This window comes from Mauremys reevesii, linkage group 12 (genome assembly GCF_016161935.1).
Source record: "Mauremys reevesii isolate NIE-2019 linkage group 12, ASM1616193v1, whole genome shotgun sequence".
In the NCBI taxonomy this organism is placed as follows: domain Eukaryota; kingdom Metazoa; phylum Chordata; order Testudines; family Geoemydidae; genus Mauremys; species Mauremys reevesii.
Window position 1 is genome coordinate 40288784 of NC_052634.1, and position 16967 is coordinate 40305750.

General features: G+C 51.0%; 1 non-coding gene across 1 annotated transcript; it reads left to right on the forward strand.

Annotated features, from left to right (window-relative positions):
* The first annotated feature begins 854 nt into the window (after window positions 1-854).
* Window positions 855-948, forward strand: TRNAI-UAU. The gene is made up of 2 exons: window positions 855-892; window positions 913-948. It is a non-coding gene; the product is annotated as a tRNA-Ile (tRNA).
* The last annotated feature ends 16019 nt before the right edge of the window (window positions 949-16967 follow it).

Consider the following 16967-nt stretch of genomic DNA (forward strand, 5'->3'; position numbering starts at 1 on the left):
ACCAGAAGCTCTTTGGATGTGCCCCTCCCTTCACTGCACCTCACCCACAGCTGCTGCCCTGGGTCAGTGAAAACCCAGAGTTCACCTCTTACCTCCCGGGGGGAAAGCCCCTTTCTCCCTCCGCTGTCTGGCCACATTGCTGGCCACTTGCCGTTCCACCCTGTCACCGCTCTGCTGGCCACCCTCTCTGCTCTGGGACGTCTTGTGGTCCCACCAGGAGCGGGGCAGGCTCCCTAAAAGGAGCGGCCACTGGAGCCCAAACAGTAGCCCCACCCCTTCCACTCAACACCACGCCCCTGCCCCACCCTTTCTCCCCAAGGACCCGCTCCTACGCTGCCTCTTCCCCCCAGACCACCCCACTTCTTGCTCACTGCTCTCCGTCCCCTCCCCACCCTCACTTGCCCTTACGGTCATTACAAAGTGGCAAGGCAGAGCCCTCCCATTTTTAAAAGTCCTGGGGTGTTCTTCCCCCCTGTTCAAGCACCCCTGGGGCCCTGCACTTCACACAGCTCTCCCTGATTTCAGCTGTTAGTGACGGAGCCTCACTGCTAGTGCAGACTGGGCAGTTTGTTGCATGAGAGACACTGTCCCAAAGCAGGACTAATGCTTAGTGCTGGTTATCAGTGATTTCAGATCTGTTGGTCTGCAGCAAGACTCTCCATTGAGTCTTAACCAGCTCTGTTATTACACAGGGAAGAACAAAAGGGTCAAATGGTGCCTGGAACCCTTAAGAAAAATCCACCCCACCGAGTACAACACTTGTCGCTACCTGATCTCAACCCCACTGAGAATGTTTTGGGGTCACTCCTTGCCTGTATCAACCTAGGGGGTTTGGAGAATCACAATTTACAGGTGCTCCAGTGGCGCAATTGGTTAGCGCACAGTACTTATAGGGCAGTGCTGAGAGGAGCTATGCTGAGGTTGTGAGTTCAAACCTCACCTGGAGCACTGGTTTTCATTAGCCAAATGGCTTCACCCCCTTATTTGGCCCTGTGGAATGTAGAATTCTAGCCCTGGGGACACTGAGAAGGAGAGGACTCAAAAATGCCCCCTTCACTTATTACCTCCTCTCCAGAGTGCAGATGAGCATCTATAATCCTTTCTCTCCCCTCCACTCCCCCAGCCCCTTTGCCAGGATCCCTCAAGCAGAGCCTGGAGTCCTGCCCATCCTTGACCCCTGAGCCTGGAGGGAGAGGAGCAAGGAGCCATTGTTAGAGGGCTTTCCCTTCCCCCGCCCACTTCCCTGGCTCTTGTCGCAGGCAGCAAGCAGCAAAAGACCAGAAGTCGGAAGCGCAGACAAAAGGATGTTTACTGGGGTTAGTTTCCAAGCAAGCAGATTCCAAAGCCCTTCACACCAGTCGGGCTTATCTCTGTAGACTGATAGAGTCTGTTCCATGTTGTTCCCTTCCCAGCTCTGACACTGCAGAGCGTTTACCCCACATCCCTACAGACAATTCTTTCCTGGGTGCTGGCTGGTGAGTCCTGCCCACATGCTCAGGGTTTAGCTGATCGCCATATTTGGGGTCAGGAAGGAATTTTCCTCCAGGGCAGACTGGCAGAGACCCTGGGGGTTATCACCTTCCTCTGCAGCGTGGGGCACGGGTCACTTGCTGGAGGATTCTCTGCACCTTGAAGTCTTTAAACAATGAGTTGAGGACTTCAATAGCTCAGACATAGGGCAGGGATTTGTTACAGGAGTGGGTGGGTGAGAGTCTGTGGCCTGCGTTGTGCAGGAGGTCGGACTAGATTATCATAATGGTCCCTTCTGACCTTAAAGTCTATGAGTCTATGAGCTCTGACACTGCAGAGTGTTTACCCCACGTCCCCCTTTCCAGCTCTGACACCGCAGAGCCTTGTCTGTGTCCCTGTTCCCCGTTCCCTATACCCATCCCCCCCGTTAGCATGATTCCAATTTCCTCTTCCACTTCCTGTCTGACCCCAGTTTATACAGTAATATTCTCAGCTAGACCTTAACCAATCATTGTACTGAAAGGTAACTAACCAATTCTAACCTATTCTAAGAGAATTCTCTAACCAATTATATCCCACTCCCCTAATTAACTTACACTCAGCAAAATTAACTCGGCAGCAGACAGAAACAACTAGAGAACCAGACAGATTGAGAATAGAAAAGTGGGGGCCAGAAAGATAAACCCTACAGAAATGAGGGTTTCACAACCACAACCATTGAGAAGGGATTTCTTGCCAGACCGGATGCTCCCTTAAGATCTGTTTCGTTATCTGCTGGTGATGGGCACTATGGGGACAGGATCGTCTTCCTAACAGCCCAACCCCACCTTGTTCAGTGTGACGGGTTTGGGAGGTGAGGATGGGACCGTTCGCTTCCCAGCTTATGGCTGCCCCTGCTGCTTAGCCAAAGGCCTTAGCCTACGAACAAGGGCTCAGACTCTCCGAGGGAGAGAAGGCCCAGACGCAGGCAGACTGGGATTTTGGTTCTTTGTTTTATACCCCTGTCACTAGCTAAGTGATAAAAATACACCTAAGTTCTTAAAGTCTAGGCCTGTACAGGCAGCCTGAATATCTCTATTCTAACAGCCATTGGTCCCTGTGGAAAAATGATCTATTCAGGGTTATCCCGAGACATTTTGGTGCCATACACGGCACCACCGTCCCCCAGCCCGAGCTGGCAGAGCGGAGCAGGGTGGGGCCAGGTCACTCCACTTCCCGCCGCCCGGTAATTGCAGGGCAGGCCTGACCCCACACTCACGGGGCGGCGGGAAGTGGAGTGATCCGGCCCCAGCCTGCTGCACTCTGCTCCCAGCCTTGGAAGTTGCAGGGTGGGGGAGAAACACCCCCCAGCACTCACCAGCGGCGCGGCTGGGAGCTGGTGGAGCAGAGCAGGCTGGGGCCAGGTCGTTCCACTTCCCACTGCGTGCCGGGTGCGCCTGATCCCTCCTGCCGTCCACCGGGATGTAGCTCAGGGGAAGGGGCAGAGTGGGGGTGGAGCAGGGGTGGGAAGAGGGGGGTGGGGGCAGACCAGGGGTGGGGGCTGTGGGGAAGAGGCGGAGCAGGGGCAGGGGCAGCTTTCCTGGCCGGCTCAGCCAGACGGGGGATCGGATTGGCTGCTGGAGCAGTACACAGCTGCGTGGGGCACCAGGAATTTTGGGCCAATTTGGTGCCTCCACATCCCTTAACCAGGCCCTGTCCCTGAGGTGTGGGCTGCTGTCTGCATAGGCCCTTTCCCAATCTTCCTCACCCTCTTGTCTGGAGTCTCCTGTGTCTCTGCTTTCTAAGCACAGACTCACTCTGGCTGTTCAGAGGAGGGGAGGCCCATGCCTATGCGTGGCCAGCAGACAGCGACAAAGACCCCAAGGCAGCCTGCTCCCTGCCACGCCAAACCCCACTGAAGGCCACCCACAGACCAGCATGTGGGGCGGCTGCTGATGCTCTGTGGCCAACATCAGAAGACGGTAGGAAAGCAGGGCCAGCCCCCCTGGTGGGGCCTCTTACCGTTCCCACTCCAGGTGCTCACTTTGGCAGTGGGGCAGGAGATTTTACCCCAAGAGGCTTTTCCCCACCTGGCGAGAAGCAGAGAAACACCCAGGCTCTGAAGACGCTATGTAGCAAGTACCCTCCAGCACAGGGACAGGCGCACACTTGGAAGAGGGAAACTGCTCCATACACTAGCCCGGGCAGCCGCCCATTTTCTTTGGCAAGTCAGGAAGGGCAAAGGCGAGACTGGAAGAACCTGGGGCTCGTGCCCCAGCCTTTGTGACACCCAACCCCCAACTCCTTCCCGGGGCTCTAGCTGAAGCCAGAGCATTGGCCTGAGCGGCCAAGAAGAGGTTCCAGCCCTGAAGGGAGAAGGACGTTCAGCCCAAAGGTAAAACTGCACAAGCACAACCACGAAAAGACTTGACCTTTCAATCGCCTGATTGGAAGGCAGATGCCTTATCCATTAGGCCATGTGGTCACCTGAGAAAAACTTCTCCAAGTACTTCTTTAGAGAAGACGGACACTGTGTTCCTCAGACTTGGGTCATCTAGTGAGGGGAGCCAAGACTCTCTGGGCACAAGAAGTCGAGTTCCCAGCGAGATGTGAGACTTAATTCTCTGGAGCCAGGTGCAGGGCTTTGGCAGGGAGGCTCAGGCATTGGGGATTGAGGTGCAGCGAACAGACCGGCTGTCTAGGTGTGGAGATTTAGTTGCACTGAGGCACAGGAGGGAGGAGGAATCCCGTGATGGTCAGTGGCTGTGCAGAAAAAAGGGTGTTGATTCCCCCATCCTAAATGGGCTGGTTGGCTTGACCCTTCTCCCCTCTGCAGAGCATGGCGGGGGCTGCAGCTCACCCCTCGTGGGGCAGGAGGGCACAGGTGCAGGGTGCTGGGCTCCGATGCACCTGGAAGGCCGCTCCGGTGGGGTGGGGCAGGGCTGGGCCGGGCCTGTGGTTTACGTCCTGTGTTGCCTGGTGCTGGGCCATTGCACAATCCCCAGCCACGCCGCACAGCGCACCCCGAGAGGGGGCAGGGGGCCAAGCAGATGATCCAGCACGAGGGGGGAGAGGATGTGTGGTTGGGGGGAGGAAAGGCCTTGGGCTGCACTGGGGGAGTGCAGAGCAGGGGTGACACCCCAGAAACCTGCAGCAAAGGGATGGACAGGTGGGTTGGGTGGATAGAAGAGGCAGCAAGCCTAAAAGGGGAGTGGAGTCTAGTGGTCAGAGCAGGGAGGCGGCTGGGCGCCAGGACCTCTGGGTTCTATCCCTGGCTCTGGGAGTGGAGGGGGGTCTAGAGGTGAGAGCAGGGGGACTGGGAGCCAGGACTCCTGGGTTCCATAGTGGTGGCTGTTTTTTCCTGTGTCTCCCTCCCTACAGATCCCAGCCCAGCCCCCTAGTGGAATCTGACTGGGGGAGGGGGTTGCCCTGTCACTCCAGACTATGATTCGATCCTCTCCCATCACAGGCTCTGACATCATGGAATCTCCCCCCGCCCAGGTCAGAAAGTAGGAGCCCCTCCCCGCATGCGGAGAAAGCTAGTGAGTCTCTTGGGTGTCTCTGGCAGAGGTGACAGCACCCACCAGACACCCACTCATGATTGCAAGGAGACCCCCCTGCACAGCCCCCTGCTACGAGGGGCCAGGGGCGCCCAGCCAGGGTCAGGAGGTGAGATGAGGTCGCAGTGGCAGGAAGGGGGCAGAGCTGGGGGTGGTGCCAGGTCTGGTGCTGGCTACACGGGGAAAAACCACACTGCTCCCCCGCAATACACACACACACACCCCTCCTGGTGTTGGGAGGGGAACAGGAGAAAGGACAAAAGAAGCAAGATACAAAGAGAAAGAAGGGGGAGAGGGATGGAGGAAAAGGTGAAATAAAAAGAACAATAATGTCCCCAGTGATTCTAAGGGAAAAAATCCCAGGTGAGCAATAAAATTCTGCCTCCTTAAGCTCGTGTTTTCCATGCCTAGAATTCAACTGTCACCAGATGGATCAGACTGAACAGGTTTCAAACCTCAAGGAGGCTCTTACCTTCTAAACAGGGACGGCTGTTTTCTAGTAAAATCAGGCAAAGGGAAGGAGAAAACTCGAAAGAGGTTCCTCCTGGCGCTCACGTACGTGAACCGGAATACTCTCTCAGTCCTCAAAGAGAGACCTGGAGAAGGAGACTTGCTGAAGCAAAGCCACAGGGGTCTCTGAGGTTTCCCTGGTCCCTCGCCCCTGTCCTGCCTGGCTGATGTCAGCATCTCTCTGTGAGGTCACCACCTCCCCACCACCTTTAACCAATAGTCTGAGGTCCTGCAAAAGGCCTTTGTGATGTCACTGCCACACCCCTCCCTTGCTGTGCTAATGTCCTGCCCCTGGCCAGGCACTTTGGAGGTTTGAGCTACTCCCTGTGGATCACCCCACTCAAGGAGCATTCGTTCTAGGCAGCAAGCCGGCTAGACAGGAAAACATCAGACACTGCTCCCAATGCTACACTCAATTTTTCAGAAATTAGTCGACTTTATGGCCAGAAGAGACCATTAGAGCATCTAATCTGACCCCCTGCATATCACAGGCCTCCTGTATGACACAATAGCTACTTTTGGGGCAAACACATTCCAGAAAGGCATCTAGTCTTCATTAAATGACATCAGGAGACGGAGAATCCACCACTTTCCTTGGTAGCTTGTTCCTGTGGTGAATTATCCTCGCTGTTGAATATTTGTGCCTTAGTTGTAATATGAATTTGTCTCTTTCCACCTTCCAGCCATTGGGTCTTGTTATGCCTTTCTCTGCTCGATTAAAGAGCTCTCTAATACCCAATCTTTTCTCTCCATTAAGACACTTCAAGACTTCAATGAAGTCACCTGCCAATCTTCTTTTGATCAGCTAAACGCGTTGAGCTCTTTCAATAGCTCACGAGAAGGCATTTTTCTCCAGCCCTCAGAACATTTGGCTCTTTGCTGACCCAGCTCCAATTTCACAACATCTTTTTCAAATGAGGACACCAAAACTGGAGCCTATTCCAATATCAGTCTCACTGATACCATGTCATCTCCTGTGACGTTATTGACATAATCTGTAACTGTATAGATCACCGTTGCAACCACTATTCTATATTTGCAGCCAATATTGTAGAAAGGTTGTCGTGTAAGGGGTCTGTGGAGATGTTCTGATTGGCTGATTAGAATTATGCTATCTCTAGATGTGTATCATTTTTATAGTTGAAGTTATGAATATTGGCTCTATGCTGCCAGTATTTCAAACTTGTGCTCTGCTTCCGGGGAACACTCCAGCCAGACAAGTTGGTGTCAATTCTGCCTAGCCTGCTTGATGGCCCATTAAGGACCATCAGCTATCAATCGACCCATTGAGAGAAGGCAGATACCGCTGGAGGGACTTTGCTACAAACTGAAGCTCTATACAAAGGACTGAATGACCCATCCCAGCTGTGGCTGTACTCCATAGACTTTATTTGGACCTGCAGAGTTTGCGGCGGAAGCTGTGTGGCTCTGTTCACGATGGCCGAGAAATGGTGCGAAATGGTTAGTTGAAAGAGTCGATAGAAAGAGGAGAGGACATTCAAAGTGGATTCAGGAGACAGGTGGTGCACCGTGCTGCACCGTCTGCTGGCAGCATGACGTCTGCCGTAGCTTTCACGGAGGGAGGAGCAAGTGACGGCACACACCCAGAAACATCTGCGAGAATATTTTTGCCCCAACCTTGGGATAGCTACCACAGTGCAATGCTCTGCCACTCCATGCTAGCCTCGGTACTGTGGACGCACTTCCCCAAATTCACGTGCTTTAGTGGGGACATAACATTGAATGTATGACCTCGATTCAGGAAATTTGAATAAAATTACTTTGGGGCACTTCGGTGGTGGGTCCCGGAGTGGAAGGACTCCCCGCTGCTGAATTGCCACCGAAGACCTGGAGCAGAAGAATTTCCGGGGGTCTGGGCGCCACGAGAGTTTTCTGGAGCCCCCGGAGTTAGTGAAGGACCCCACTCCAGGAGCCCTGAAAAACTCTTGTGGGGGCCCCTGCAGGGCCCAGGGCAAATTGCCCCACTTACCCACCCCTCCCCGGCAGCCCTGATGGGACCTGGAGCTACTGTTATTTCAGGACTCCTGTGAGACCCTAAGCTGGTTGGTTTGCACTCTGCTCTCATTGCTTCCCTCTCAGGACTCTTTCTCCTCCTCCCTCTCTGCTGCTCTCCTCCCCTAAACACTGAACCCAGCCCTTGCTGCTGCCAACGCCAACTAGCAGAAGGGCCTATAAGTCCCCTGCCTGAGGGGAGGCCAATGCATGTGGGGGGCCATAAGCAATATGATATTTTCTGTCTTATTCTCTAGCCCTTTCTTAATGATTCCCAAGATTCTCTTTGCTTTTTTGACCGTCGTTGCACATTGAGTGGATGTTCTCAGAGAACTATCCGCAGTGACTCCAAAATCCCTCACTTGAGTGGCAACAGCTATTTTTGGCCTCGTCATTTTATATGTATAGTTGGGATTATGTTTTCCAATGTGCATCACTTTGCATTTATCAACAAATCTGTCATTTTGTTGCCCTTTCACCCAGTTTTGTGAGCTCTTTTAGTAACTCTTCGCAGGCTGCTTTGGACTTAACTTTCCTGAGTAGTTTTGGATCATCTGCAAATTTAGCCACCTCACTGTTTATCCCTTTTTCCAGATCATTTATCAATATGTTGAATAGTACTTGTCCCAGACCCCCTGGGGGGCACCACTGCATTTTGAAAACTGAACATTTATTCCTACCTTGTAATCAGTTATTTACCCATGAGAGGACCTTCCCTCTCATCCCATGAGAGTGTAATAGAGCAGAATAGGGCTTCCTTGGGTGTGGGCATGAATTGACAATATATCAGGGGGTTGTGCACATTTATTGTCCTGGTGAAAAAGTGTGTCTGATACTCAGTCTTTGCTGCTCCTGCCAGCTGTGACTGCTGAGGACATTTTCCTTCTCTGCTCCAGGGTCTCTCTTCTGCCAGATTCTCAAAAAGTCAGGCACCCTGCAGACTATGGCAGAGCAGTTTGGTAATAGGCTGCAGGACTCACCACGTAGGAATGTAGTTGCTGTAGCACCTTGACTGTCCATGGGCCAAATCCTGCAGCCCTGGATAACCTCCCACTGATGGTGATGGGAATTGAGCCTTTGTAACTAGCTGCTGGTACCTGAGGTCTCAGCTATGGATTAAACTGGTGGCAAACACAGCTTCAGCCAAAGAAGTGAAGGATGTAAGTGAAAGAGCAAAGCCGGCCATCCGGGGAGCTGCTGCAGTCCCGTAACCACAGCTGGAAGGGAGAAGAGGAAAAACTCCCTAAAGTGCTGGGAGCAGCCCCGAGAAAAGGAAGTTTGTCAGTGAGATCAGTAGCAATAACTATGAAATGAAGGAGTGCTTTGTCCTCTGTGCCGACATGGCTGAATTGTGTTACTTTACTGTGAGAATAAGCTTTAAAATATCCTGCTCTAATTTCAGGATGGGTCTGTAACCATAACTGGACTCTGTGGGAAGTGGCCTCTGGATAGTGATCTTTGGGCAGAGCTGGCTGAAGAGCCTTCCTACTCACCAGGAGATTCTGCTAGTTCTTCCTTGCTGAACCTAGTTTGTCTGTCAGGCTCCTTTCTTTTATTTCTTCTAATGAAAAGAAAAGACCTCACTGCACAATCCTTGTTCAAGACACAGAGACCCTTTCTTGCAGCTAAGTCTTGGAAAGCATTAAGTGGTAAATCTGGAGCTGATGGAAAGGTTACCATGACTCAGAGTTGAGCTGAAGCTGCTGTGACTGGAACACAGAGCACTAATCAGTATCTGATCACAGCAGCTGGTGGGAGAAGCACATGTTAGAAGCCCTTTGTCAGCTCAGCTGTGGCTTTCTGTGCACTGAGCCAGCCTGCTCAAGGTCGGCAAGTCTTGATGTAAATGAGCAACATTTTTACTTTGGAATTTGAAGGTTTAGTCTTGGACCATCAAGTAGAATGGTTGCAAATTTCTTCTTGGGGAAGGCACCATGGCTTAGCTGGCTAAAGCAGCTGTCTAGTAAACAGGAGATCCCAGGTTCAACTCCCAGTGGTGCCTTATTCTATAGCTTTTGTCTCCTCTGCTCACATTTTCCTGTGCCTTCCTAGGAAACAGAAGAGACCTCCCTTGACAATCCAAGTAATTGCTTGTGAAGGAAAAGGCTTCTTTCCAGCAGAGCGTTGGAGAGAATCAAATCCTCAGTCTGGTGTTGATGAAAAGGCTATTGGCATTGGCATTGGTTGCTTCCGCTGCAATTTGCTGTGACAGGAGAGCCTGTGTTGTGCGGCCATGCAATTCACTGGGGATATCTGTGCACAGAGCCCCTTCTAGAGGGTTCTCTGCAGGGCTTGCAGGAAATGGAGAATGACTGTCCTTTCACCTTTCATGTTATTGTTGATGAAAAATGGAGCAGTTCGGGGAGAAGTCCCAGAGCGTGGCACCATGGCAGAGCTTGCCAAGAGAGCTGCTGGATAAAGAGCAGATTCAGGATCCAGCATCCAGTGCTGCCTTGCTGAACGTGCCTCCTCTTGTCACCTTTTGGTCAATCTTTTTTGTTAATGGAGAAGCCCGACTCTGGCTCGCCATGCAAATGCTTGCAAACGAAACGGGTCTTTTTGCTGACAACTGTCAAAAGGAGGCTTTGGATAAACATGGAAACAAGGTCAAGGTCACTGTAACTCATCTTGCATGTGCAGCTGTTGAAGCTACAAGGCAGAGCACTAAGCACAGTATTACCACGGCTGGTCACAGCAGGATCTCTGTGTGGTGGGATCCGTGGGGTACAATCCCAAACTGTGGAACTGCTCTGTCCTCTTATCTCTCCAGCCTGGGCTGTGTCTTACAATGCTGCACTAGTGACAAGCAGCAAAACCCCCTCCATGTGCTGTGATCACTCAGCCAACAACATGCAGCAATGCACCCAACTAAGTGGCATGAATGCTCTATAAGCCACTCCTCAATTATACATAGAGAGACACCAGCATATCTCCCCAGCCCTCAGCCTTGCACCTCAGAAATGTACCATCTTACACTGCTCAAAACCTCTTGAAAAGTGCAAGCTCATTAATTAATTCACCACTTCCTCAAAAAGAATGTGAACATGCACCAGCCTTTTTAATCTGAGCAGCTTTCCCAAGCACTTTGGACAATTTCACAAGTAAGTATAAAACATTAAAATAAGTTTATTAACTACAGAAAGATAGATTGTAAGTGATTATAAGTGTTAGGCAGAGAGGTCAAAGTTGGTTACATAAATGAAAATAGAATCTCAGTGTGACATTCTAGACCTTTGGGGGAGCGGGCTGTAATCCCCATATTCCTCATTTTCATATAATCGTGATCTTACATATAGAGCATGACTTGTAAGGTACCAGGGGAAAGGATATGGTCTGCTGAAAGTCATTTCTCTACCCATAGATGTATACCATTGATTGTGCAGTATGGTTGTCACTATGCTGTAAGTTGGGGGAATCAGCCATCACCTGCATGAGGCCACACGAGGGGATTGTTCAGCCTTGCTTGGAGAGACCTGACTCTGAAGAGGGCCACAAAGCCAATGGGGAAGAAAGACATGATAAAAGGAGAGACATTCGCCAAGCTTTATCTCTCTCTTCCACCTCCACCTACAGCCATCACCACACTAAGCGACTGAAGAGCTGATCAAAGGGGAGACCCCGGCTGAAAAGCAACCGGCCAGCCTGTGGTGAGAAGCATCTAAGTTTGTAAGGGCACTGAAAGGGTTAAGATCAGCTTAGAATGCGTTTTGCTTTTATTTCACGAAAACAGCGAGGAGTCTGGTGGCACCGTAAGAACTAAGAGATTTATTTGGGCATAAGCGTTCGTGGGTCAAAAACCCACTTCTTCAGATGCATGGAGTGAAAATTGCAGATAAAGGCATAAATATATATTGGAACATGACATGAAGGGAGTTACCTTACAAGGGGAGAACCAGTGTTGAAGGCCAATACAGTCAGGGTGGATGTGGTTCACTCCCAATAATTGATGGGGAGGTGTCAATACGAAGAGAGGGAAAATTGCTTTTGTGGTGAGCCAGCCACTCCCAGTCCCTATTCAAGCTCAAATTAATGGTGTTAAGTTTGCAAATAAATTATAACTCTGCAGATTCTCTTTGAAGTGTTTTTGAAGTTTTTTGAACAGCTACTTTTAAATGTGAATGTGTGAATGTGTAATTGGACTAGTGACTGTTCAAGTCCCATATGGTCCAGTTATAGTCATCATATGAAGACTAGATGCCTTTCTGGGATGTGTTTGCTCCAAAAGTAGCTATTGTGTCATACAGGAGGCCTGTGATATGCAGGGGGTCAGATTAGATGCTCTAATGGTCTCTTCTGGCAATAAAGTCGACTAATTTCTGAAAAACTGAGTGTAGCATTGGGAGCAGCGTCTGATGTTTTCCTGTCTAGCCGGCTTGCTGCCTAGAACGAACGTTCCTTGAGTGGGGTGATCCACAGGGAGTAGCTCAAACCTCCACAGTGCCTGGCCAGGGGCAGGACATTAGCACAGCAAGGGAGGGGTGTGGCAGTGACATCACAAAGGCCTTTTGCAGGACCTCAGACTATTGGTCAAAGGTGGTGGGGAGGTGGTGACCTCACAGAGAGATGCTGACATCAGCCAGGCAGGACAGGGGCGAGGGGCCAGGGAAACCTCAGAGACCCCTGTGGCTTTGCTTCAGCAAGTCTCCTTCTCCAGGTCTCTCTTGGAGGACTGAGAGAGTATTCGGGTTCACGGACATGAGCGCCAGGAAGAACCTCTTCCGAGTTTTCTCCTTCCCTTTTAGTGATTTTACGAGAAAACAGCCATCCCTGTTTAGAAAGTAAGAGCCTCCTCGAGGGAAGAGGTGTCATGGGGATATCACAGTTCAGATGCCGGTGCCCCCCCCCCATGTAAGGAACTTCCCACCACCCTGCTCTGTGTTCGCTGTGCGGGAGAGAGCAGCATCCACAGCAGTGATTTGCTCCTGGCTGCCGGAGCAGAGCAGCAGGCTCAGCTGTCAGAACTTCCCAGAGCTATGAAAGGGAGGGTCCCATGGCTCTGTAGCAGGAATGCAGGGCAGGCGAGTTCACAGCGGGCATTGTGGGATACTGGAGGAGGCCAGTTATGGTGATATAATGAACAGCAGCGTTTACAGTGACACTCTCTCACTTTAAGTTTGCTGCAAAAAGCTCCAGACTGCTCATCAAATTCGTTTTATTTTGTCACCTAAACAGGGCAGTGTTGTCACCAGACGTGGCATTGCAGTGTGTACACCAGCCACAAGTTGCTGACCGAGGGAGCGCTGTGTGTTTTTCACACACCTGAGCAATATAATTCTGCTGAAATAACTTTGTAGTGCAGACCTGGCCAAAGATTCACTCACATACAACTTGTAAGGGAAACATCACCTGCTCCTCTGCTTTGCAGAATCCAAACACAAGCAAAGCTTGTCAGGCCCCGGTGGAGATGGCAGGTAGTCAGATGTGGGCAGACACTGTGTTTTAGCCACAGGCAGGTGCCATGGCTTAGCTGGCTAAAGCATCTGTTTTGTAAATAACAGATCCTGGGTTCAACTCCCAGTGGTGTCTTCTTGACCGGTTGTTGGGGCACCTGCTATTGGCTACTGTCAGAAGACAAGATTCAGAGCTAGATGGACCTTTGGTCTGGCCCAGTGTGGTTTTTCTTATGGTTTAAATAACACTCACTGGCACTGATAATAGAGTTACTGAAGGTTTGGGAGTTAGGAGCGGGTAGGTCAGTGGTCCGGTCCCCACACAGATGACCTCCTCCCTCTGGGACAGGGGCAGGTCTGAGCTCTCACCCAAATGCTCATTGTGGCTGCCAGAATCTGTGAGCAGCTCGTTTAGTTTACGCCAAAGGTTGAGTCCTGCTTTGTGCACCGTGTGTGAGAATGAAAATCCTAAACCACCTTTTGAAATAACGAATGCAGCAGGACGTGTTATTGTCCCTGCCCCAGAGCAGACAGACCAATGGAGAAATGCCGTCGAGTCCAGGGTAATACTCCACTGTCATTTTACCTTTTTTGCTGGCTAAACTCCTTCTTCTCTGCGCGGCCCAGGCTGTCCTCTGCCTCAGCTGCTGCTCCCGGCCTGCTCTAGAGTCAAACACGCAGGGCCCCCAGGGGAACAGAGGCTGGGACAGGGCAGCAGCCTGGGCTGGGCTGGGCAGATGCTGGGAGTTCTCGTTCCCTGAAAACTGGCCCGGCTCCCTTCTCAACAGCAAACAAATCAATTCCACGTCCCCTCCCCAGAAAAACCAGCCTGGAGCCAAGGGCAGCAGGGGACGATTCCCTGCAGTTCCCACCGAGGCAGGAGAGAACCCAGGGTGTTTCTAGCAGAGCTTATGGAACTGACATGGGGAAACCAGCCTTTAACAACAGGCAGTTCCAGTTTAAGCTCAGTGTTTTTAACAATTTCTACAACATTAAATAACCCTTCAATCGTAGTGTCACCATCCATAAAATTGCTTCAGCCTCCTAAGTGCACAACTAAACATCTCTTCAAATCCAAGGGAGTGGAGATCAGTCAATGTTCAGAGTCATCCCACATAAAAGAACCATGTTGTGGTACATACTGGCCCCATCATGTGGCCATCGCTTTTCCCTCCTCCTCCAGAGTCAGAATGTGATCAGCTCTCACTGAGGGGGTGCAACACCCCTCCCTTGGTCTCTGTGCCAGAGCTCCTATCAGCTCAGTGTCCTTCCTGCAAGAGTCGGCTGCTGAGAGGGTTGCAATGGGGTAAATGAAGGCAGAGGAGGATTGTTCCTGATGGGGTTTCTTTGTGTTGCTCTGTGATCCTGCTGGAGGAAGCATCATTTGTGTTTGTTTCAGTGGCTTGGGTTGGTCTCAGGTTGTGACCATGGGTACAGGGATTCCTGCGCTTTCTGCTCTTAGCCCCTCAGGGAATGGACAATGGAGCAGCTTCAGAAATTGGATAGAAAGTAGCCTAAAAAAGTGTCTCATAAGTGAGAAGAAAAACAACATCATCATCTGGTGGTCTAGTGGTTAGGATTTGGCACTTTTACTGCTACGGCCTGGGTTCAATTCCCAGTCAGGGGGAAAGTGACTTTAAACCAAAACTGCTTCAATTATTCTTCACTTACAACATAAACAAATCCCTGGTATTTTCCTGTTTCCCCCATCTTCCCAGTGTCTCCATGGCAGGGCCGGCTCCAGGCACCAGCACAGCAAGCAGGTCTGTGGGGTGGTCAATGGAAAGGGGAGGCTTCAGCAGCAATTGGTCCCTCTCAGAGGGAAGGACTGGAGGCCAAAAGCAGCAGAGGTAGAGCTGCAGCTGATTGCAGCTTTTTTATTTTTTTTTCCACTTGGGGTGGCAAAAACACTGGATCTGGCCCTGCTCCATGGAAGACAATTTGTTAAATCCCAGATGAGTGGAGTTCTATCAGTTCTCAGTGACCCTAAGAACCAGCAGCCTCCAGGACAGCAGGTTTGGCCCTCAGAGCAGGGAATGTGTCCCCCATGCTGCTCTTAGGCCACTGGATGCTCTGGGAATAGGACAGCTCTGAGTGTAAGCTACAGCCCAGCTGGGGATGTAGTGCAGCGATAGAGCACATGCTTTGCATGTATGAGGGTCTGGGTTCAATCTCCAGGTTCTTCTTTTCACCCTGCTGCTTTGCTCATGCCCAGAGGGGATGTGGCCCACCAGTCTCCCTGCGCCAGTTTCAATCCTGCTCAGTGAGGGGCAAGTGCCAATTGCATGGAAGGTCCTTGTGGGGGGTTTCTGCTCCTAAGTCACCTCAGTACATGTAAGATTCCCACCCGCTGTGCTGCTTGGGACAAGGGTAGATGAGAAGGGCGAATCCTCCAGCACTGGAGGGAAAGGTCCCATCTGCACAGACTGAGAGGCAAGGAAACAGAGGGGCAGTCAGTGCTCAGAGAGGAGAGAGGTCAGTGATTTACACCCACCAGGGGACACTGTCTTTTTGAGTATCACAGGGGCAGCTGTGTTAGTCTGGATCTGTAAAAAGCGACAGAGTCCTGTGGCACCTTATAGACTAACAGACGTACAGGAGCATAAGCTTTCGTGGGTGAATCCCCACTTCCTCAGATGAATGCAGTGGGAATTCTGTGCCTGGCTAGCCAACTCCAAAAGCAGTTTCTCCTCCCTTGATGCTCACACCTCAACTGCTAGAAGAGGGCCTCATCCTCCCTGTTTGAACTAACCTCCTTATCTCTAGACTGATTCTTGCCTGGATATTTATACCTGCCCCTGGAAATTTCTATGACATTCATCTGACGAAGTGGGGATTCACCCACGAAAGCTCATGCTCCAATATGTCTCTTAGTCTGTAAGGTGCCACAGGGCTCTTTGTCTTTTTGAGGCGAGTGCAGCTTGCTTGGGATGGTGCTGATGATGGATAGAAAAAAGGCTGGAGTCAATGACAGATGAGACCACAGAAGGGAAAGGGGAATGGAAGCCCCACAGAAGGTCCTGGGTGATCAGATGCCCCAGTTATTGCACCCTGGCCTGTCACAGAGAGAGAAAAGACCCAGCGGGACCCAGCCCCCCTACAGTGATCCCATGGACAAGAACCTGGCTGGGAGTGGGGTGAAGGTTCCCTCTGGGCAAATGGGAGCTGAAATCCCTCAGTGTCCTGGAGTTTAAGCAATGGAAGCTTCAAACCCTGCACGGGTTTGGGCTGAGGTGCATCAGCAGAAGGTTGGACTGGACACGGGAGGCAGGTTTATATAATTTTTGGTGGTGCCCAGAATGGGACTAAGTCCTGCCCCACACCCCACACACACCTGCCTAAGGCTCTGGGGGGGGAGTTTGGGTGTGGGAGGGAGAGGGGCTGGGCTCTGGGAGAGAGTTTGGGTGCAGGGTCTGGGCTCAGTCAGGGGGTTGGGGTGCAGGAGAGTGTGCAGCTGTGGGAAGAACAACTTGGGATTGCTTGGGGAAGCCACCTTTAAAAACACAAGTGTAACATGCTAGTTACATTTTAATAAGACCAAATTAAATGGTGCAGGACAGAGCCATCTCCAGTCTATTGTCCTGGTCAATGGGAGCCATCAAGAGTCCAAACCACTATTAATGGCCCACACTTTGCATCATTACAACAGAACCTCAGAGTTATAGTTCATATTTCTAGTTTCAGACACAGGAATGATCGGTTCATACAAATAGGATGAACACACTCAGTAGATTATAAGCTTTGTAATGATACCTTACAAGAGACCTTTTGCATGAAACATAGTCCAGTCACTTTATATTCACACTCATTAGCATATTTTCATAAAATCACATGGAGTGCAACGTCACAGCAGGGAAAGGGTTTTACTGCAGCACCTGGGAGCAGTTGAGTTTCATGTTCAGGCTGTGGTATGAGTTCCTCCAGGTTTCTCGTAAGCACACAGGGACCTTAGCGGGTGCTCTCGATACAGGAATGGCCCAGATATGATAAAGTGATGGGAATTGCATTTTCCTTTTTTAGTTTTGTATTTCCAATGACATTTCTG